Source organism: Euprymna scolopes, chromosome 29 (genome assembly GCF_053919585.1).
Source record: "Euprymna scolopes isolate OS-2025 chromosome 29, ASM5391958v1, whole genome shotgun sequence".
NCBI lineage: Eukaryota > Metazoa > Mollusca > Cephalopoda > Sepiida > Sepiolidae > Euprymna > Euprymna scolopes.
The window spans coordinates 61452845-61477443 of record NC_136510.1 but is presented as its reverse complement, the minus strand read 5'-3'; the positions used below and the strand labels follow the sequence as shown (position 1 = coordinate 61477443).

Below are 24599 nucleotides of genomic sequence, written 5' to 3'. Positions count from 1 at the left end.
TGATAATTGGACATAATTACCATATTTGTCTGTTGATAATCGTACATATTTACCATTTTTCTTTTTTTTTTATAAAATTTTTAAACGTTTTCATTGGTTGTTTAGCACAGCCGTTGGTTATAAAAATGATTGGCGAATCCATTCATCAGTTCGTCTTTTGGGGGATGTGTCTCCTAGCGGCTTTGGCTACATTGAGACAGGGTACAATACTCGTCAAGGATTCGTCACTTGACACACAGCCCGACAGCTGAAGGACCGGGAACCGGCCCAGCACCTGTCGGACTGAGGTACGCCGCCTGGATAATACCTAGGGGGTCCACCTATAAACTTAAACTAAAGTTTATAGGTTACTGCCTGGAGGCGCCCCTACTGGGGAATGCCGACGGGGTTACTCAGACAATTTTTACAATTGCAGGAGTGCCCCTCCTTTAGGGGAGTCTGCTGGTTTCCCACTTTCCGGCCTTGGGCCAAATTTTGCTGAGTGTGGCAGCAAATAAATCTTGTTAGTTCGTCTTTTGGTCGTATACGTTATCTATTGCACTTCATACTGTTATTATTATTGTTATTAATGATATTATTGTTATTAATGATATTATTGATATTAGTGATATTATTGATATTATTGTTATTATTTATATTATTGATATTAATGATATTATTGATATTATTGTTATTATTGATATTATTGTTATTATTGATATTATTGATATTATTGATATTATTGTTATTATTGATATTATTGTTATTATTGATATTATTGTTATTATTGATATTATTGATATTATTGTTATTATTGATATTATTGTTATTATTGTTATTATTGATATTATTGATATTATTGTTATTATTGTTATTATTGATATTATTGTTATTATTGATATTATTGATATTATTGTTATTATTGATATTATTGTTATTATTGATATTATTGTTATTATTGATATTATTGATATTATTGTTATTATTGATATTATTGTTATTATTGTTATTATTGTTATTATTGATATTATTGTTATTATTATCGTTATTATTGTTATTATTATTATTATTGTTATTATTATTATTATTATTGTTGTTATTATTGATATTATTGTTATTATTGATATTAATGATATTATTGTTATTATTGTTATTATTGATATTATTGTTATTATTGTTATTATTGATATTATTGTTATTATTGTTATTATTGATATTATTGTTATTATTGTTATTATTGATAGTATTGTTATTATTGTTATTATTGATATTATTGTTATTATTGTTATTATTGATATTATTGTTATTATTGATATTGTTATTATTGATATTATTATTATTATTGATATTATTGTTATTATTGATATTATTGTTATTATTGATATTATTGTTATTATTGATATTATTGTTATTATTGATATTATTGATATTATTGTTATTATTGATATTATTGTTATTATTGATATTATTGTTATTATTGTTATTATTGATATTATTGTTATTATTGATATTATTGATATTATTGATATTATTGTTATTATTGATATTATTGTTATTATTATTATTATTATTGATATTATTATTGTTATTATTGTTATTATTGATATTATTGTTATTATTGATATTATTGTTATTATTGATATTATTGTTATTATTGTTATTATTGTTATTATTGATATTATTGATATTATTGTTATTATTGTTATTATTGATATTATTGTTAGTATTGTTATTATTGATATTATTGTTATTATTGTTATTATTGATATTATTGTTATTATTGATATTATTGTTATTATTGATATTATTGTTATTATTGATATTATTGTTATTATTGATATTATTGTTATTATTGATATTATTGATATTATTGATATTATTGATATTATTGTTATTATTGATATTATTGATATTATTGTTATTATTGATATTATTGTTATTATTGATATTATTGATATTATTGTTATTATTGATATTATTGTTATTATTGTTATTATTGATATTATTGTTATTATTGATATTATTGTTATTATTGATATTATTGATATTATTGATATTATTGTTATTATTGATATTATTGATATTATTGATATTATTGTTATTATTGATATTATTGTTATTATTGTTATTATTGATATTATTGTTATTATTGATATTATTGATATTGTTATTATTGATATTATTATTATTATTTATATTATTGTTATTATTGATATTATTGTTATTATTGATATTATTGTTATTATTGATATTATTGTTATTATTGATATTATTGTTATTATTGATATTATTGATATTATTGTTATTATTGTTATTATTGATATTATTGTTATTATTGATATTATTGTTATTATTGATATTATTGTTATTATTGTTATTATTGTTATTATTGATATTATTGTTATTATTGATATTATTGTTATTATTGATATTATTGTTATTATTGATATTATTGATATTATTGTTATTATTGATATTATTGATATTATTGTTATTATTGATATTATTGTTATTATTGATATTATTGATATTATTGTTATTATTGTTATTATTGATATTATTGTTATTATTGATATTATTGTTATTATTGATATTATTGTTATTATTGATATTATTGTTATTATTGATATTATTGTTATTATTGTTATTATTGTTATTATTGATATTATTGTTATTATTATTATTATTGTTATTATTGTTATTATTGTTATTATTATTATTATTGTTATTATTGTTATTATTGTTATTCTTGTTATTATTGATATTATTATTATTATTGTTATTATTGATATTAATGATATTATTGTTATTCTTGTTAAATTTGTTTATTGCTCTTCCTTTTCTTCCCCCGTCGCTACTTACTTAAGTGCCGGATCTTCCAGTTTTTTCCTTATTACCCGTCGGCCATGGTATCCACCAGCTGTGAGCCATCGGAGCCTCCGAAGGAAAAGTCAGAGGTGGAGCCGCCAGTGGTTAAAATCGACTTAGAATCTTTCCTTGAGGAAGCCAAGAAGTGCGTGGAACATGTTACTGCTAACGGGATTACTGTGAAACAAATAAGATTGGAAGAATTTGCCAAGAAGACCATATCACTTTTTATTAAAGACAGAAAAACGAAAAAACTTATTAGATCGACCAAAGAGATTGTAACCAAATTGATTGCAACCGTAGGAATGAGGGCAGAAAGGATAACAAAGACGAAAGGTTACAACACCTGGGCAGCCCTTTTTAAGTCTGAAGAGGACTGCATCAAGCTTTCCAAAAATGAAATTATAACACCGGACTACATTCTGAGGATGGAATACCTGGGACGAAGACGTACAACCATTTCCATATTCGAAGTCCCAGGTGTAATACCAGAGGAATATTTAGCAGCCTACTTTCTACAATTTGGAGACATTACAGGAGTAAACGTCGACCAGTATAATGGTGTCTGGTCTTTTGACATTCTATTAAACTGGGAGACCTACTACAAAATCCCCTATTACTTAGAAGCGCAAAATGAGAAATTACCTATAGTGGTGGCAGGAAGGCATGTTGGATATGTGGAGAAGTGGGGCACTTAACATATACGTGCCCCAAGAAGCAGACAACAACAAAAAACCCAAAAAATCGGGTACTACCTCACTTAGTGCCAGACGCGCAGCCTGGATCCAAAATGCCTGAGATGGTAGAGAAAGTTAACCCACCCAAAATATCAACTGACGAGATTAAATCAGTTTTTAACACAGAATCAGCATCACCAGTGAAAGACGAATGGAAAATTGTACCTATCAAGAAGTCACCACCTAGAACCTACGCAAAATCCCTAACCAAAGAACAAAAACTAGAAATCCATATAAGCAAAGATCCTGGAGGGAACAAGTTCAAAGAACTCTTTAAATTAAAAGAAACGTTAAATTAAAAGAAACGTTAAATTAAAAGAAACGTTAAATTAAAAGAAACGTTAGATGAAAAACGCGAGGAAAAAAATCCATCCCCTTCCCCGAGTCCCTGTTCCCAGAAAAATCAAATCCTAGTCCTAAGGAAAAGCGCTCCCTCCCAAAAAAATCCCAGCCCCAATAAGCTCTGCACTCCCTAACAGAGGAAAAAATATGACATCTCTAGGAGCCCCTCCCAAGAAAAGAAGTCCGAGACCTTCCCCTTTTTGCACACCTGCTAACACGCCTCAGAACACTCCTCGCTCCTCTCCCATGAAAACAGATATGCCCCCTCCCACCCCGTCAGACAAAAAAAGGCAAAGGAGACCCTCTTCTGAGAGTGAATCCCCCCAAAAAAATCCCCTCCCTTTTTTACAGGCAAAGCAGTCTGTCAAATAACAACGGAAAGGGAGACAATGGTGAAGGCACATAAAAACAAGGATTATAAAAACCTTCTAATTTTAAAAAATATTTTAAAAAAAGATATTACAAACCTCAAAAATTTCCCCAAAGCCCCAAGACTATTGTTAGGCCCAGAGCGGAGGCCAGCGGGGTTTGGACAATGATGGAGGAAGCAAATAGCGCATTTAATTTGTTTCCTCCAGTCATTTTCTTTAACGACAAAGATATTCTAGAAATGAAGAAATCATGTGTTGGACGGGTCCCTATCAAAATGCACCCATCATTATATAGGGCCATTAAACTAACTTTTCCTCTTGACATCGGTGGTCTGTCCCCTGATGGGTCAATCACCACTGAGATGACCACTGGATCCATGGGGACAGCTGTCGGTGTCTTGACACTGTCTATGGTCAGGATTCCCAACCCTAAATAAGCCAAGATTGCCTTAAGATTAGCTAAGTTGAATGTCCGAGGGTTGAGGGACGCCTCTCGTAAACTTTGAGTTGCACACAACCTTCAACGCCTCCGTTAGGATATATGTTTATTCCAAGTGACTATCAGAATGTGCTCCTTAGAGACTTTCAGCTCTACTCAGCACATTTTGATACGCATGCAAGGGGGGGGGGGGTTACCTGGCTAGTTAAGCACTCTCTTGATGCATTGTGTGATCCTATTTATGCAGATCCAGAGGGAAGATTGCTCATTCTGGATGTTACCATAAAGGATGTGACATTTCGTTTTATTGGGGTTTATGCGCCCAATAACAGTACTGAGCTAGTTTCCTTTTTTCGGCGAATCAAGCCCTTCATAAATTTGTCTCGCCGGTTAGTTTTAGCAGGAGACTGGAACGTGGTCCTGGATCCTGAGTTAGATCGCGGGGTTAATACCACAAGGGATACTAACCAGAACCGGGAAGCTAAAGCGTTTTGAGACTTTGTCGACAAGTTTGATCTTGTCGATAAATTTTGAAGCGAAAAACCCGGGGATTTAGCATGGACTTGGACAGGTAGATGCAGCTCCAATCCGGTGCAACTTTCGAGTTACATCGATCGGTTCTTAGAAGAGTCGACCTAGGGCTTTTAGACTGTCCAAGTTTTCATAGCATTGTTTATTCGGACCATAGGCTTGTCCGGGTTCGAGTAAACTTAGATAGTGTTAAACCTAGGATTGCTAGTTCAACACATCGTTGTTCGATGTGAAGGACTTCCAAGAACAGTTTCTACTAATAATACAGAGGGTGTTGATGGGGTTATCATCGGGAATAAGTGGTGAGGTAACCTAAAAAAAGTCATTAGGTCCTTTGCTGCTAATTTTAGTTGCTGGCTCAACCTTAGTTCTAGAGCAGTGAAAGCGACACTAGAATATAGATTAGAAAGGGCGTGGAGGAGGGGGATAGTGCTAATTATACTTTAGTTAAGGCTGAACTGGACTCCTTGGATAGCAGGGAGAACCAGGGATTACTAGTTAGGGCTAGATTAAAAAGAGCGCCAAACGAAGCAACAAATATGGCCACGTCACTGCGTGCAGAGGAGTTTCGACGTTCTGCTGATCAACACATCGCCAGTGTCACATTGCCGGGCGGACGAACCGTAACTTCAAATGACTAAATTTTGAAGGGTTTTCGAACTCACTTTCAGGAACTTTTCACCAAGGAGCCTGGTCTGTCTATTGAACAGTTTGACACCTATTTAGCCAACTTTTCTCGCCTTGAGGCGACCGAAGCGACTAGGTGTGAAGGTGGCATAAAAGAGGAAGAAATTCTTGAGGCCTTGAAACAGGTCGGGCTAGACAGGACCCCCGGGATTGATGGTCTGCCCTACGAGGTGTATTTGAGGCTGTCGCCCATTTTTATTCCTTAACTCCTGGTTTAGGAACGGGTGCATACTTCAGTACTTTACCAGAGGGATCATTAAATTGTATCATGCTTTCTTCCACTGGGCCATCGTTCGACAGTTGTGTGAGTTAGTTAAAGGCTTCACGGTTTGCATGCTGAGCGGGCGGTTTTTGTGCTGGATTCAGTTTCCCCGTGCTGCAACTGGGCACCGACCATGAAGAAAGAAGAACACTACGCTTTTCTGTGTTTACTAGCAGTTATGAGAGGTGTGATTTGTACGACGCGACAGAAGGAGGGTTACGGAAATGAGACCTTCACTGCTCCCCAGCTTGTTCTCATTTTCAAATATCGACTGAAAACGCGAATTAAGCTGGAGAAGTTGAAACTCGCTCTGACAAATTTCAACGACAGGTGGGTGAAAGTTTTGTGACTGTGAAAAGTGAACGGAGCTGATCTTAAGTTCCTTTTTTGAATTTACTTAGGTTTTAAGAATTTTGGGTGTTCTGAACTAACATAGACATACATCGGACCACCTAAAATAGAATAGTTAGGCATTTTTCGATTTTTTACTTAGCTAGAGTATGCATGTTGTCATCGTCCCAATCCCCTTTTTTAGTTCGCCCCTGTCCCATCGCCCCCCGTTTGTTTGTTTTTTTTTTTTTACTCCCCTCTTTTGGTTCGATAATCCCCACTCCCGGCCCCATTAGGTGACGGATAGACAGTTTTGTCAGTGATGTAGGCCATTTTTGTGGTTTCAATAAAGTCAGTTTTCGAGGGACCTACATCTTTTCGACTGACAAAACTTTCTACCTGCCACAATTAGTAGTGAGGGGGTTCTTTTTACTAACCATTTTTTTTTCATCTGTAAATATCTCATTCGTTATTGTAAATAAGATTTTTATCCCCAGCCCCCCACATCATGTATATATATTTGTAATTTTCAGAAAAATTCTGGTATTTTGGTAAAAGAGTCTAGTTAAGTTAACATTATGTTAGTTAGGTCGACATTAACCCCCACCCCCCTTTTTCGGCCTTGTGCCACATTTTTATTATGTAAATTTAATTTTTGCAAATAAAATAAATATTTACCCCCATAAGGTCTCCTAGCGACTTCGGCTGCAGGGAGACAGGGTAGAAGTACTCGTCAAAGATCCGTTCTTGACACTCAGCCCGACAGGTGAGGGGCCGGGAACCAGCCCAGCACCTTTCGGACTGAGGTACACCGCCTGGAAGTCCACCCTCTCAGGTCAAACCATTGGGCTTTCTGGTGGAGTAAATTTATAGGTTACTGCCTGAGGCGTCCCTACCGGGGAATGCCGACGTGGTTACTCAGGCAATTTTTACAATTGCAGAAGTGTTCCTCCTTTAGGGGAGCCTACTGGTTTCCCACTTTCCGGCCTTGTGCCACATTTTGCCGAGGTAGGCAGCAAATAAATCTCTACCCCCATTAAGAGTCAAAAACATTTTACACCCCCCCCCTTTTTGATATAATGGAAAAATCCTTTCGGATTCAATTTTGGTTTGACTTTAGAAAAGGAAAGAAAAATAAATAAATAAATAAATAAAAATAAAAATAAACAAATAAATGAACAAAGAAAAATAAACCAATAAAATAATTGTTTGTTTTTTTTTTTTGTTTTGTTTTTTGGGTTTTTTTTCTTCTTCTGGTTTTGGGGGATTTTGTCTTTATTCTCATTGGTCAAAAAGAATTATTGATATATTGGTATAATGTGTGCAAAAAGAAGCCATATTTTTTTATGACATTAAGTTTTTTTGTTTTGTTTTTTGATACATAAAAATAAACGCTTTTCAAATATATACACATACAAATAGAATACTTTTCAAATACATATAAACATATGCACAAAAATTCACAAATACACATTTTTTTTTAACAAATGTTTGCCAAAAAAAAAGATACAAAAAAGAATTATTTAACAAATAAGAAATTTACAAAGAAAAGGTTTTAACAAGTTACCTTTTTTTTGTGTGTGTGATTTTGACTGTTCATGCTTCTCTTTTTGGGTTTCTGAAAAGAGATTTATTCATAATTAGATTCCAAAAAGTTCGGTTATAAAATGTCTTAATTTTATTCTTTGTATAGGTTTAGTGAAAATGCCGGCTATATTATTTTCAGACGTCACATAAGTAAGAGAAATAGATTTTTTTCCTTATTTCATCCCTTATAAAATGATATCTGATATCAATATGCTTCGACCTTTGATGAATCATAGAATTATTTGCTAATAAGATACTGCTCTAATTATCACAATGAATTACTATAGGTTTTTTACTTAGATCTGGTTTTAAAATAGATTTTAGAAGGGTGTTCAGAAAAATTGCCTCCTGCACGAAATGAGTAATAGCCACATATTCTGCTTCACGAGTAGAAAGGGCAACAATTTGTTCCTTTTTAGTTTTCCAAAAGATCATAGGTCCAGTCTCTGACAGTCTAAAACAATACCCTGCTATACTTTTTCTATCCTTAGAGTTACCCCAATCTGAATCCGAAAAGCCTTCTAAATTTAGAGGATATGTAGATTTTTTAAATCTTAAAGATTGTTCCTTGGTTCCTTTTAGCTAACGAAGTATTTGTTTTGCACGATTAAGGTCTTTAATTGTCGGTTTCGATAAGTTTTGAGATAGCTTTGTTACAGTGTAACATATGTCAGGCCTTGTTGCAGTCATCAAGTAGATGGGGCTGCCTACCATTTCCCTGTATATTCGATTATCTATGGATTTTGTTTCGGTCCCTATATTTTTATTTATGTCCATTTCGACGGAAGTTGAACATGGCTTACAATCTTGCATTCCGAACTTGAGTAGAATTTTTTTTAATGTATCGTGATTGGTTCATAGTTATAGTTTCATTTTCACAGGTAAAAAATACCAAGGAACCATGACAGTCGTCCAAGATCGGCCATTTTAAATTTTTTATTTAATTCATTTTTAACATCTTTTAAAGTGTTGTCACAGTTTGAGGCGAGTAATATATCGTCAACCCAAAAACACAAAATCAACAATTTATTACCTACATGTTTGGTATACATGCACACATCTACGGGACATTGTTTGAATTCCTGTTCTATTAAATAATTATGGAGTGTTAAATTCCAATTGTGTGCACTTTGTTTTAGTCCATATAACGATTTATTTAATTTCCACACCCAATTTTTATTTTTCATTTTAAATCCCTCTGGAGGGTAAATGTAGATTTCACAGTCAATCGGATCATTTAAATAAGCATTTTTTTACATCCATTTGATGTATTTTTAAATTGTGTTGAGCGGCAAGTTGTAATAAAATTCTAATTGTCGTTAAATTTGTCGTTGGTGAAAATGTTGCAAAATATTCCACTCCAGAAATTTGTGAAAAACATTTGCTTTAAAAGTTTCACTGCCAGAAGCTGTGATTTTTTTGGAAAAAAAACCAGCGTGAAGAAATTATATTTTTATCTGTTGGTTGTGCCACTATTTGGTATGTGTTATTTTCAGAGAAAGCTTTCAATTCGGATACCATAGCTGGTTCCCATTCTTGGTGATTTTCTGAATTAATCGCCTCATTATAACTTTCCGGTGCACTGTTCAGCGAATAACAGTACTCCACAGTGTAATCTTGTATCTTTTCAATTTGTAAGAAGTCTGGCCTTTTTCGTTCCCTTATTGGGTATCGACGTGTCTGGTTAATATTTTCGTCAGAAGTTCTACTGTAATTGTCGTCGTTATTAATATTTTCATTGTGATCGATTAAGATGCTAGGAAATATTTCACGTTTTTCATCCACTGGATCGCCATTTTTTAAATTTAATGTATCATTGAATTTTACACATCTAAACCTTTTTATGGCATTTTGGGTTGGAAAGTAGATTAAGTATGCCGGACTATTTTTATCGTGACCTACGAAAGTACCTTTTTCGCTTTTAGTATCTAGTTTACTGGTATTTTTTATAAATGCAAAACAATCAGAACCAAATAGATGCATTCTGTTCATTTTAGGTTTTACGCCGCAAAACGCTTCATACGGCGTTTTTCCTAGCCTCTTATTGAACGATCTATTTCTGATATATTATATATATCAGATATACGCCATTAAAGCGTACGTCCATAAACTATGCGCTAATTTCGATTCCATAAGTAGGCATCATGTCATCTCAAAACGGGTTCGCCATGCCCTTTTAGCGGTGCCATTTTAGAAGGGGGAATACGGCGCTGATTTTTCGTGGTTATTTAATAGAAGTTCAAAGTCTTTACTAGTAAATTCAGTCCCATTGTCTAAGCGAATACATTTTAATGAACCGTACAGGGCAATATCAGCTAAATATTTTTTAGTGGCGAGGATAGTGTCGGATTTGTTTTTTTAGAAAATAAACCATAATTAAACCGGAAAAATCATCAATAAAGTTCAAAACGTACCTTAGATTATTTCTCCCCATCTGGCTGATCGGAACTGCTAAGTCACAATGCACAAGTGAGAGAATTTTCATAGCTTTTTTGTCTGGCGTTCGGCTTATATGTTTCGTCATTTTTCCCTGTGCACACACATCACAATTTGGGAGATCGTCTGAAGGTATTATTTTCATGCCTTCGACTACATTTGGTAATTTTTTTAATATCAGCTGCATTGCAGTGTCCTAGAATTTTATGCCAGGTTTCCAAGTCGTGACAGGCATGTTGGTACGGGTTTAGGTTCTTCCAACTCCCAAAACTACCGACCAGCTTTAATAATTACTAAACGTACAACAAGTATAAACGACAAGAATTTATTCACAAACATGAAAACATGACAACACTGCAATCCAGAACATTAAGGTAAAAAGATTACTCACTTCAATAGTGGGGTTTACGGGAGGAGTGAGGACTGTATTCTAGAGTTGTACTCTGCCTGTCCAACATTGTCTTTTAGGAGAAGAACTTTTTGCGTCCGTGCCTCATGTGTACGGACTCTCCTCTACTTTTTTCAAGGGACCTCACTCCTTACCCTACACCGGTAATCCGGTGCTCTTATTTATTCCCCTACAGTACTCCCCCCCCAAAATACGGAGTACCTGAAATAAATGGGCAACATTTTTAATTTTATTTAAACCGTCACAAAATTTTTTAAATGTGCTGGCCATCTGACATGTCTACCTGACCGTGTCTTTTTCTTTTCTACTTTCTGAAGCATCATATCTACCAGCATGGCGTTTGAGGGTGATACTTTCAGATATGTCTCTTCCAGTGCTGCGGGTTTTAACCTGTCTACCAAATGTTTTGTTCCTCATTCTTGATAAGCACCTTGAAAAACTTATTTTGTCTCATTTTGTCTCTCCACAACCTTAAAGGGGCCACGATACGGCGGTTGCAGGGAATGCCTCCTTTCCGTATCACGGATAAAGACGTGCGTGCAAGTCTCTAAACCCTTAGGTACATATGGGACCATGTTCCTATTCGAGCCTGAGGGAGAATATGCCATTTTTGTTGTTAGCCAGTCGACAAACGCTGTCATGTCCATAACTTTTTTTGGTGCTTCAAAAAAATATTGTGCTGGCAACCGCAATGTGGTTCCATATAGAGCCTCCGCTGCTGAGCACTCCATATCTCTTTTCACCGTTGTCCACAGTCCCAACAATATTAGTGGCAGATGTTCTAACCACCTTGTATTGTCCGTAAGCTGTGCCCGTAAGGAGGCTTTCAGACTGCGATGTAGTCGCTCGACCATGCCGTTTGCCTGGGGGTGATAAGCCGTGGTGTGTATACTCTTGGTGCCCAAAAGTTTTGCAAGTTTATGAAAAAGGTCTGACTCAAACTGTCGACCTCTGTCTGATGTAACATTTTGTGGTACACCGAATCTGGCCACCCAGCCAGCAAGGAATGTCCTGGCAGTTGTGTATGCCGTCATGTCTGGCATCGGTAGAGCTTCAAACCATCGTGAGAATCTGTCGATACATGTCAGCAGATAGCACTGACCTTCACATGTCGGAAATGGTCCGGTGATGTCGACATGAATGTGCTGAAATCTCTCATCTGGAACTGGAAACATGCCCAGAGGAGCCCGCGTGTGACAACCGACCTTGGCTTTTTGACACTCCACACACGTTTTCGCCCACGCTCTTGTATTAGCTTTTATTTGCGGCCAGACATATCAGTAGCCTTACAGAGGCATTGGCCCCTGGATGCGATAGACCGTGTACTGCCTTAAATATGTCTTTGCGTAGCGATGCTGGAACGTATGGTCGCAGTTTGTTTGTGCTTGTGTCACACACAACTTTTGTGTGGCTGGTAGGGTTGGTAATTGTCACTAGGTTCAATGAAGTTGGATTATTCTGCAGGAGATTTTGTAAATGTTCATCCTTCTGTTGTTCTTTAGACAAGGTGTCGACGTCAATTGCCGGCTGCAACAGGAAGGAATTAATTCCCCGCGATAAGGTTATCGCGGGGAATTAATTCCCCTGCTGGGATGTTGTCTGCTCCCTTGATGTGCCAGATATCCGATGTCAATTGAAGGATATAATCCATCTGGCGAATCTCTCTGGGAGAATATTTGTCCAAGGAAGACTGTAAAGCGCCTAACAGGGGTTTGTGGTCCGTGAGGATATGGAACTGCTGACCTTCCAAGAGCTGCCGGAAATGGCGTATCGCGGAGAATGCAGCTAACAGCTCTCTGGAAAATGTACTATAGCGTTTCTCAGTCTCTGTTAATTTTTTTGAGAAAAAGGAAATGGGTTTCCAGTCCGCATCACATTTTTGTTGTAGGACCGCTCCAATTCCAATTGCGGATGCATCCACTGCTAGGCACAGCTCCTGGTTGGGTTGGATGTGAGACAATTTTGCAATCTCCTGCAACATAGCCTTGATCTTGTTGAATGCTTCTACCGCGTGCTCTGAAAATACAATGTCACACTTCCTCACATTTGTCAACAAACTTGTCAATGGTAAAAGTACTTGTGCACAGTGAGGTAAGAACCTACGATAAAAGTTTATCAGCCCCAAGAATTGACGCAGCTGCCTCATTGTGGCAGGGATAGGGAAATTTTGAATGGACTTGACCATCTCTGGTGATGGGGATATTCCCCCCTCTGAAATATGGTGTCCTAAAAAAATTACTTCGGATTGACCAAAAGCACATTTTAATGGGTTTAGGACTATCCCATATTGCTTCAAACGTTCCAAGACCTGTCGCACATGACCGATGTGTTCCTTTCTAGTTTGGCTAGCAATAAGTACATCGTCAATATATGCACAGACGAATGGCAAATCCGACAATACCTGGTCTATGAACCGTTGGAATGTTTGTGCTGCATTCCGCAACCCAAAAGGAACTCGCATGAACTCGAACATCCCGAATGGGGTGATGATAGCCGTTTTAGGAATGTGTTCGGGCTCCACCGGTATTTGGTGATATGCTCGAATTAAATCCAATTTTGTAAAAAAACGGTTATTTTGAGCCACTGCTGTCACGTCCTGGACATGTGGTACTGGGTATCTATCTGGTTTAGTGACTGCATTCAGTGCTCTGTAGTCCCCACATGCCCGTTGTTGACAAGATGAAGAGGTGAAGCCCATTAGCTCTTTGAAGGGCGAACTATGCCTAACTTCATCATTTGCTGAAATTCAGCCTTGGCCGCTGTTACCTTTTCTGGTGCTAAGCGCCTAGCTTTGCTATGAATGGGCGGACCATTTGTTTCAATATAGTGTGTGGTGGAGTGTGGCAAAACGTCCCTATGGAAAGAAGGCACTGAAATTGAAGGGTATTCCTTCAAGAGACTCAGAAAATCGTTATCCTGGTTTGCATGTGCCACTGCTGGACACAATGGAGTACCAGTCTTAACTACCCCACATGCTGTGAGATGCGTTTCTGGATCTTTCAGACACTGGCCTGTTATATCCACCACCAAACCGAACGCCTGTAAAAAATCGGTACCTAAAATAGCACTGTCTACATCCGCCACTATAAAAATGTGGGTAAATGTTCTATGCAGGCCTAAATTAAGGTCCATATACTTCTCCCCATATGTGTGTATTAACGAGCCATTCACAGCTCGTAGTGTGAATTTACAGGGAGGGGATTTCTTGTCGGCTGCAGTCGCAGGAATGAGAGACACCTGTGCCCCGCTGTCCACCAAAAAGGACGTACCTGAGTTTTTGTCCACCACATACAATAGGCGGCCTGAACGAGATGCACCGACAGTTGATGCCGCATTCTTCTGTCGGTTTAAGCTTTTCCCGAACTCTTGTAACTACACGGTGGGATACAGGAATTTGCCTTCTCCCCAAATCTCTTGTGCTTCCAGCAAATGGTCCTATCCTGCCTCCGTTCTCTGGAGTGGCTGCGCGCACCCCCCCCCCCCGCCTTTGCTTATTCTCGAGGGTAAGTCTCGCGATCTCCTCCGCCATTTTGTTCATGCGAGCTTCCAATCTGGTCTGTCCCTCCATTAGTTTGGAGAGTAGCTCGTCTTTCTCCGATGTCTGAATGTCAGCCACCGTTGACGACCGTGTCGACATTATATCGGCAATATGGTCGGCTATCTCAGCCACTCGTTCCACTGGCATAGATTCATCTTGTGCAGCTATTACCACCTTATACTCGGTTGGTATGCGCTGTAGGAAGATGTGTTTGACAATATTATTGTCTATTGTCCCTTCAGCCAACTTCTGCAGGCGCTTTAGAAACTGTGACGGCGTGCTATCCCCCATCGTTTCCTGTTCTAATAATTGTGAGATTCGCCTGTGTGCTGAAACTGACACAGCAGTTGTCACTCTTTCTCGTAGGGTGTCATATGGTTTCTCCGTGGGAGGAGATATAATTAGGTCTCTCACCTCGACGATAACATCCTGAAGTAATATAGTCGCCACATGGCAAAACTTTTCAGTCTGTCCTGATATCGTTTTCTGCCGAAAATGTAAATCTAGCTGTGCAAAAAACAAAGCAGTGTCATTCCGTACATCCGTTGGAATCAGACTGAATGTGGGCGACGCCATTTCACATTTATTTATGATTTTTATTATTATTATTATTATTATTTATTTTTATCTTATTTATTTATTTATAGCGACAGTTAGCTAGATGACACCGTATAGTAGTAATAGTAGGGACAGAGCAAGAGGAAGACGAAGTGTGACGTAGTGTTCACATCAGCCAATCACGAGACTGGCGCCACGTGCAAATTGAAGAAGGCGCGGTCGGCCATATTGTTGTGCGAGAAAAATGTGAATATCCCGATGAAAGGGTAACGATACTTGTATAGAATAAATCTCGGCACAGAAACGTAACTAGTCATTATTTTTTATTTTTTTATTTTTAACTTACGTACGTAAATGTTTTGTTTATTTATTTTTAACTACTCTGACGCCGGGATTCATGTTATGGATTATTTTTATTTAAAAATAAACTTTAATTTTACGCATTTTCCTTTTGTTATTAAAACATAAAAAAAAACGTTGCTTTGCGTATTCTATGTTGCTAGTTGGGGTCACCACTGTTGATACGGGTTTAGGTTCTTCCAACTCCCAAAACTACCGACCAGCTTTAATAATTACTAAACGTACAACAAGTATAAACGACAAGAATTTATTCACAAACATGAAAACATGACAACACTACAATTCAGAACATTAAGGTAAAAAGATTACTCACTTCAATAGTGGGGTTTACGGGAGGAGTGAGGACTGTATTCTAGAGTTGTACTCTGCCTGTCCAACATTGTCTTTTAGGAGAAGAACTTTTGCGTCCGTGCCTCATGTGTACGGACTCTCCTCTACTTTTTTCAAGGGACCTCACTCCTTACCCTACACCGGTAATCTGGTGCTCTTATTTATTCCCCTACAGGCAGTTTTTGAGGGAACCATACTTTTTAAATAATATAGTCGGCCATTTTCTTTAATGTCAAATACAGTTCCATTGGGGTATATTAATTTTGATTTATTTTGGCCAAATTGTATATTCGCGACTTGTTTAATTGCAGCCTGCACGGAAAATATGTTTTGCTTAAATGTAGGTATGAACAGAGCATTTTTTAGAATACAGTTACAGATTTCGCCTTTATTATTTTTTAGGGATATTTTAGCATCGCCTCTTTTCAAGACTATATCATTTTTTTTTTTTTACATAGGCATCACCACATTATCAAGGCCAAGAGGCCACTCAAGGATAAGGGTTAAAGAGTGTACAGTAGAAATTGGACAATATAGTAATCATTAGTAATGAAAATTTGGTAAATTTGATAACTTATATGTTATAACAGTTATATATATTTATTTGACTACCGTCGGCAAAATGACTTTGACGATTAAAGTTTGAATCAAAATTAATAAAATCAGATTCCTTGGTGATAACGTGCGCTGTAGCACCACAGTATAGAAGGAGATTTTTACCGTTTGTGGTATTATCAAAGTTACATGTGAATAGAAATGTATGTTTTTCCTCAAAGTTCTCAACATTTTTACGGAGTCCATTTTAGAGCGTTTATATCGACATTGGAAACATTTGTGGTTGGGTCATCCACAATTATAGCAGATAATTTTATTCTTTTTCTTGGGAAAATTACTTTTGGATACGTTGCGGTGAGGTGCGTAATTTGGTAGTGTCTGCTTTCGAGAAGTATTTTTGAACTTCATAATATTGCTGGAGTTATTATTGTCCACGAGCATACGATTAGTCTCTTTGTAACTGCACAATGCCACTTTAAATTTGCTGAAATTTATGGGTTTGTCTTTCTGAGTTATAACAGTTGTAAATGTTTTACAATCGGCTGGAAGTCCCTTGAGGGTCATTGATATCAACAAGCTATCGCTTTTTATTTCACCTGATAGTTTTAAGGCATTGGTGGTTGTGTCTGCCCTTATAACGTAGTCCGTGATGATCGTTTCATCCTCGTTACGTTTCAGAGATGTTAATTCTGTATATAGGGATATTATTTTCCGTTTCCCTTTTGATAAATAATGTTCTCTTAATATGTTCAAAGTTTTTCGTCCATCATCCAATGCGTCTTTTATAATCAGAGACAGACTTCTATCGTCTAAACATTGAATCAGTTCAGCAAAAACAGTCGCATTCTTTTCGAGAAATTTGGGGTCGTTTGGATTCTCTGTTGGAATTGTATCACTTTGTGTAGTTTTCCAATCCTTAGATATCGCAGAAATTTTACCTTCCACAATTCGAATTTAGATTCCGATCCGTCAAAGAAAAGACAATGGCTGGGCGCATAACCTGTTAAGTTTTGAGACATAGGCGTATTTCAGATCAGTTACCAAGATGGTGGGCAAGAACCAAATGCGGTCCGTGGCATAGTTAACGCACCCTGATTAAATCCCAAATTTGACAATTTTGATAATAATTTTGAAACGTTTTCATTGATTGTTTAGCCCAGCCAGTGCTTATAAAAATCACTGGCGAATCCATTCGTCTCATAGCCCCCATGACGAGTCAAAAACATTTTACAGTATTTCAGCACGGATCACTCTCTGCATGAGTACCCATTTTTCTTTTAATATTCATAAAAAGTAAAAAAAAATTTCAAAATAAATAAATAAATAAATGTTTGTAAATGTGACAAATAATCGTTTAGTTACGGCAACGTCAGTAAATAAAAGATGTTACGTGCGGGGTGGGGTGGGGGACTAAGGGAGCGACTATTATTTTTTTTTCTGCTGGTCGCCATGGAACTCAACGCCCAAGGAGTACCAAAATGTAATTTTTTTTTGTCGAATAAATAAATTTCAAGCAATAAAAAATAATAATAGATAGCAACTTCGTTAATTTTACCACTCGTCCCAGCATATTATAAACACCTTAACTTCCCCATGTTAAAACGGCTTTCGGAATGAACCCCCCCCCCAACCTCCCCACATTAAGAACGGCTTTCGAGGTTTATGGAAGGGTGTGTTTTTTTTAACATGGGGAGGTTAGGGTGTTTATAATTCGTTGAGGCATGTCGTAAAAATGAAACAGTTTAGAAAAAATTAAAACAAACTTTTTTATGTAAACAATGCCGTGAAATAAACCAAACAATTAAAACGTAATGTTTTATGACTGAAAAGCCTTAACATAAATAAAGGAATTTAAAATTAAAACATTGGTAAGTACATAAATGAATTTAAATTTTTAAACTATGGGATTTTTTTGTGCTAATGCAGAGAGTGATCCGCGCTATTTTTAAAACGTATTTCCACGTTTAATTAAAGTTTTATGATATGTTTTTATTCAATTGTAATGTTAAAGTACAGAGCAGGTACAAAACACCCTCCCTTCTACATGTTAAGAATGGCTTTTTAAATAATAACGTTATTATTTCAGCACGGATCACTTTCTGCATGAGTAAGTTTGTTTTTTTTTACTTATCTTGTAATTCGAGAGTAGTTGAAACGGAAGTTACCAGAAATAAAACCGAGGCAGTTTCGCAGAAACGACTTCGAAAAATATTTATATTTTAATTAATATTTTTATAATTCGCAATGTAAAATTATTTTAATAAAATGCAAACATTCATTGACTTTACAGATAGATTTTCTGAAAATTTCAATTAGATTGGATATGTAGAAATATGGTTGTATAAACTTTGAACGAACCAAGAATTACATTTTTATATATATAGACTAGCCATACCCGGCCACGCGTTGCTGTGGCTCAGTTTGTTAAAATGAACACATTCCTTATAAAAAATTGCATTTTGTATTGTTTATTTATTTTATTATTTTTGCAATTTTTTTTATCAATAAAAGTTGGGGTTTTTTCCCAAGAAAAGGTGAATTTTTTACCATAAATTGTTAGGTGAAAGTTTTTTTTGTTTTTTTTTTTCAGGAATTTTTTTTTTTAAAAGAAAGTTGGCAGTAAACATTTCTTTTTGAAAACAGAATTTTCATTATAAAAAGAAAAAATGAATGTTTTATATGAACACTGTAAATAGTTAAGTGAAAGTAGAGAAAAGTTAGATTTTTTTTTCAAGAGAATGTACAAATTTTTAAGAAAATAAACGGAAAAAATACTCCCATCATTAATTAATTCTGCAAAAAAATAAATAAAATGTTGGTTTAGTGTTTCAACATTTGAACAACTCTCGGCTGAATTCGGTGATTGCCGGTCGAACCCTAAACTAATTGGAATCCGGTGCGGGGAGGGGGGTTAAATTCTGCATGAGTACCATTCTTTTTAATTTTGTCTTTTGTTCAATTTTTTCTGTGGGCTTTTAGCGCTAGCAAACTAACAAATTTAATCAAAATGCAAAAAATTCAACAATTAAATAATTTTAATAAGTACACAGCTCCTAATACAAATCCTAGTAAGTCAATCTCCCTTATTGGAAACACTGAAAGAAAGGACAAAACTAAATTATTGCCAGTATGTTTGAGAGAGGTTCTCTCGGTGTATCAGAAAGTGGCCATTAAAAATGATGATCAGAACCTTAATAATTCAACTTACTATTTTTTAAAGCTTATAAACTACTTAGAAATACAATTCAAACCCTAATTTTTTTTTCAATTAAAGGAGCAAAGACCAAATTTTAAAAAAATAACAGGTTTAATAGCAAATTATGCAATATTTGTTTCTTTAAAGCGGTTTTCTTTTTAAAAAAATATAAAGAAAATCAATATATTTTGACTTGCTTATAAATATATGTACATATGTGCCAAAAAATCACTTACATAAAAAAAATATTATTAAATGGGTAGTTCCATTCTTCATTGTTAAGAATTTATTCATATTTATATTTTAAATTCCATGCACTTTTTAAATAAAAGGATTTTTTAAAGCGAGGGTCCTAGAAAATCGCATCTTTGTAACATGTTTTGCGCAAAGCGTTAAATAGCTGCTGCTAAAATAAAATTTATGAAGTATGGTTTCGTCCAAGGGCATAAATAATATCTCTTTTTTATTGCGTGTGTTAACCAAAATTAGTATTTTTCATCCTCCGTAGTTAAAAAAGAAACGCACATTCACTAATAAGTTTTCCCCCTAGAACAAAAAATCCGCTTCATCGATTTAAAAAAAAATTCTTTTAATGAAATACACGAGTTTTTGATTGATATATTTTAATACTTCTTCATCAACTAATTTTATTTTTTTTAATATCTAAAAAAAGAAAACATTCAATGAGATAGAAAAATTTGCCCTCAGCGTCTGGTATTTACTTGACGATGTAAGCATAACATGAGCTTTCATTTAAAAAAAAAATCAACGTGTTTAAAAAAAAAAAAAAAAAGGTTTTACACTTTGGACTTTACAGGTAAATTTCCAAAAAACTATTCTTTTTTTTTGTTTTAAATTGGAATATTTTCTTTATTGATCTTTTATCTTCAATTTGTGATATATAAAACTTTGACACATAAATTAATTATTAAAATTTAATAAACATTTAAAAATGGGGGTGTGAATTTGAAAAAAAAACAACGTTTGTCTAAAATATTATATTTGGTTCATTGGAAAGAGCATAAAATTTCACATTGACCCTGAAAATATCGTAAAAATTGAACCAATAGAAAAATTTTGATAGATTTTTAAATTTTAAAAATTGAAAAATATTTAACTCGTAAAATTCTATTGATTTTATTACGTAAATAAATGGCTGCATGATGTGCACGCCGGATTTTGTAAACACTGTTTTTTAAAAAATAAAAAATAATAGAAATATTATTTTTTAAATAACTTTAATAGTTTATTTTGAAAGTATATTCCATATAGAAAATAAACAACTCACTTTAAAAGGAGAAATTACGGGGTTTTTTTAATATTTTATTCGCAGTTTTCTGTTAGGGGTGTCAAAAATTCCTCCAAATTTCTGATACATCTAGAGTTTCTATTCTTTTTCTTTTTTTCAATATTTTAAGCAGATTTGTCACTCAGCTCGCAGATTTGGTGTTTGTACACTTTATTGCCGAAATTGGAGACGCCATTTTTTTCACGCACTTGCTATCCAAATCTAGGGATGACATCATTTTAAGGTCGAACGATTGCTTCCGAAAATGGAAAGAATAAATTTACCAAAATTTACATTTATTACTTCCGGAAACGATAAATTAAACTAAATAAATTTACCAAAATTAACATTTATTACTCCCTTAAACTAAAATTATCATTTATTACTTCCAGAAACTTGGTAAACCGATATTACTGGAGAAAATTAATCTTGACAATTCAAAAAAATATTTACAATTATTTATTTGTTCGAAAAGAAAACCAAAAAAAACAAAACACACAAACGAAAAAATAAACAAATAAACAAACAAAAAAACTAATAAATGTTTTGGTTTTGTTTTGGTTTTCAAATGGCGCTCGCCCAGGTTATGAATATGTCATTTATCAATTTTCTGTTTTTAACAAAAAAAAAAAAAAAATTGTTCCATGAAAAACTTTCCCGTTCTCATTAATTAAATCGAAACATTTCCAATTAAACAATTACGGATATATGTTCTCTTTCACTTTCTTTATTTACTTTTAAAGCAACATTGGACTTTTATGAAATAGTTTTTTGTTTTTTTTTTCTAACAAATAAATAATTTTAAACATTTTTTTGAATTGTCAAGGTTCATTTTCTCCAGTAATATCGGTTCACCAAGTTTCTGGAAGTAATAAATTATAATTTTAACGTTTCTGGAAGTAATAAATGTTAATTTTGGTAAATTTATTCTTTCCCTTTCCGGAAGCAATCGTTCGGCCATATAATGATGTCTCCCCTAGATTTGGATAGCAAGTGCGCGAAAAAAAATGGCGTCTCCAATTTCGGCAATAAAGTGTAGAAGCACCCCAGATTTTTATGGGTCACTATTTTTGCCATAAATTGTTAGGTGAAAAGGTTTGTTTTTTTTTCAGGAAAATTTGCACTTTTTTTTTTTTTTTTTTTTAAGAAAGTTGGTAGTAAACATTTCTTTTGGAAAACAGAATTTGGTACTCCTTGGGCGTTGAGTTCCATGGCGACCAGCATAAAAAACACACATCGCTCCCTTTCTGACGCAAGCGCACGTAACACTTTTTTTTTTATTTACTGACGTTGTCGTAGAAACTAAACGATTATTTGTCACATTTATTTTGTAAAAAGTTTTACTCTTTATGAATATTAAAAGAAAAATTACTAAACATTTATTAATAATGCTTCACTTTTACAGACATTTGTTTTTAAATTTCTTTTTAAATGACGACTTTTATCGACTTTTTTTAATAGCATTTGCGGATGGGTATGCTGCCATTTAATTTTTTTTTAATTTCTTTTTAAATGACTTTTATTTTAATAGCATTTGGGGATGGGTAAATTAACGAAAAAAAAATAACTAAGCCATTTATTTACTGACCATTTCTCGGTATCTTGACTTTGATAAAATTTATTTGTTAAAAATATTTGTAAATGTGAGAATTATCAGTAAATCGTTTAGTTATTTTATTATTTTTTTTTTTCGTTTTTTACCCATCCGCAAATGCTATTTAAAAAAAAGAAAGTCGATAAAAAGTCATTTAAAAAGAAATTAAAACAAATGTCAGCATACCCATCCGCAAATGCTATTTAAAAAAAAAAAAGTCGATAAAATTCGTCATTTAAGAAATTTAAAAACAAAACTCTGTAAAAGTGAGGCATTATTAATAAATGTTTAGTAATTTTGGGTTTGTATTACTGTACACATAGATTCGAAAAAGTGGTCAAAAAATAAAATATACAACAAAGAAATATTAACAGTAGCTATAAAAGTTACTTTGCAACCTACCTGAATCATTTATTGGTGTTTTTAAGTAGTTTTAAATGCTCTTTATTTCATACCAAATATTAACTTTTTACGAGTCGTAAGAATTCAAGATGGCCAAAATTACTACCCCCCTTCTTCTTCGAAGAGAGAAGCCTCGTTTTCAAATTATACTTCGCGCATATTTTTGGGGGAGGAGCTTGCCTCGTTTTCAGCACGTGTCTCTGCGGACATATGTCTCTGCGGACATTTTGCGTTTACATGTCTCTGCGGACATTTTTTGTTTACATTTTTTAGAAGTTCCGTCCTCATAATGAAAGTATTTATAAACATTACATTTAATTTAGATATTTATTGCGCACAAATACTTTTTAGTTTTTTTCTTGGGGGGGGGGGGGAATAACATATAAAGTGGTCAAAACGGTAAATATTTTTTTTAAGTTTACATTTTTAAGAAGTTTTGGTACTAGTGCAGAGAGTGATCTCTGGACGTAAATAACGTTATTATTTAAAAAGCCATTCTTAACATGGGGAGGGGAGGGTGTTTTGTACCTATTCTATGCTTTAACCTTACAATTGAATAAAAAAAAAACACACCATAAAACTTTAAACTTGGAAATACGATTTGACACGGTAAGTTTGGGAAAAGGAATTATAAATAAAAAACTAGGCAAAATACGGTTAAAAACTCGCTCAATATATGTTTCCGTGACATAGTTTGACATGTATTCAGTGGGTTTTTAACAGTATTTTGCATATTTTTTTATTTTCAACTCCTTTTCCCAAACTTACCGTGTTAAAGAGAGAGTCGGTTGCCATTCTTAATTTTCCAATACATCGATAAACATTGTATGTTTTTCGAGCTGAATAAACATGTTACATTAAATAAAAACACTAAAAACAAATCCAGTTAGGTAGAAAAGTAACTTATCTTGGCTTTGATAACATTTATTTAAAAACAATTTGCGCTTGAGCCATTTTTTTTTCAGAAATTTTCAGCACATCAGGGATTTTCGGGTGTGCTGAAAACGAAAATCACATTTTCACGATATTGCAAACATACTTTTCTGCATGTTTCATCCAGTAATATACGCTTTTCGGAAACTTAAATTTTAAATCATACACTTTTCGGAAAATTAAATTTATATCATACACTTTTCCGAAACTTCTTTTAAATATATATCCATCGATTCCTGAAACTGTATTTTTCTGAAACGACTTCCAATTTCTGAGGAAAAAAAAAAAAAATGGCTCAAGGCGCAAATTGTTTTTAAATAAATGTTATCAAAGCCAAGATAAGTTACTTTTCTACCTAACTGGTTATGTTTTTAGTGTTTTTATTTGATGTAACATGTTTATTCAGCTCGAAAAACATACAATGTTTATCGATGTATTGGAAAATTAAGAATGGCGACCGACTCTCTCTTTAACACGGTAAGTTTGGGAAAAGGAGTTGAAAATAAAAAAATATGCAAAATACTGTTAAAACCCCACTGAATACATGTCAAACTATGTCACGGAAACATATATTGAGCGAGTTTTTAACCGTATTTTGTCTAGTTTTTTATTTATAATTCCTTTTCCCAAACTTACCGTGTCAAATCGTATTTCCAAGTTTAAAGTTTTATGGTGTGTTTTTTTTTTATTCAATTGTAAGGTTAAAGCATAGAATAGGTACAAAACACCCTCCCCTCCCCATGTTAAGAATGGCTTTTTAAATAATAACGTTATTATTTACGTCCAGAGATCACTCTCTGCACTAGTACCAAAACTTCTTAAAAATGTAAACTTAAAAAAAATATTTACCGTTTTGACCACTTTATA

At 34.1% G+C, this 24599-nt stretch overlaps 1 long non-coding RNA gene across 1 annotated transcript; it reads right to left on the bottom strand.

Moving 5' to 3' along the window:
• Positions 1-2481: 2481 nt before the first annotated feature.
• On the bottom strand, positions 2482-22958 carry LOC145252665 (uncharacterized). Its single transcript, XR_013863644.1, has 3 exons — positions 22800-22958; positions 8114-8164; positions 2482-3024 (listed from the first exon to the last, which is right to left on the bottom strand). It is a non-coding gene; the product is annotated as an uncharacterized LOC145252665 (long non-coding RNA).
• Between the last annotated feature and the right edge of the window lie 1641 nt (positions 22959-24599).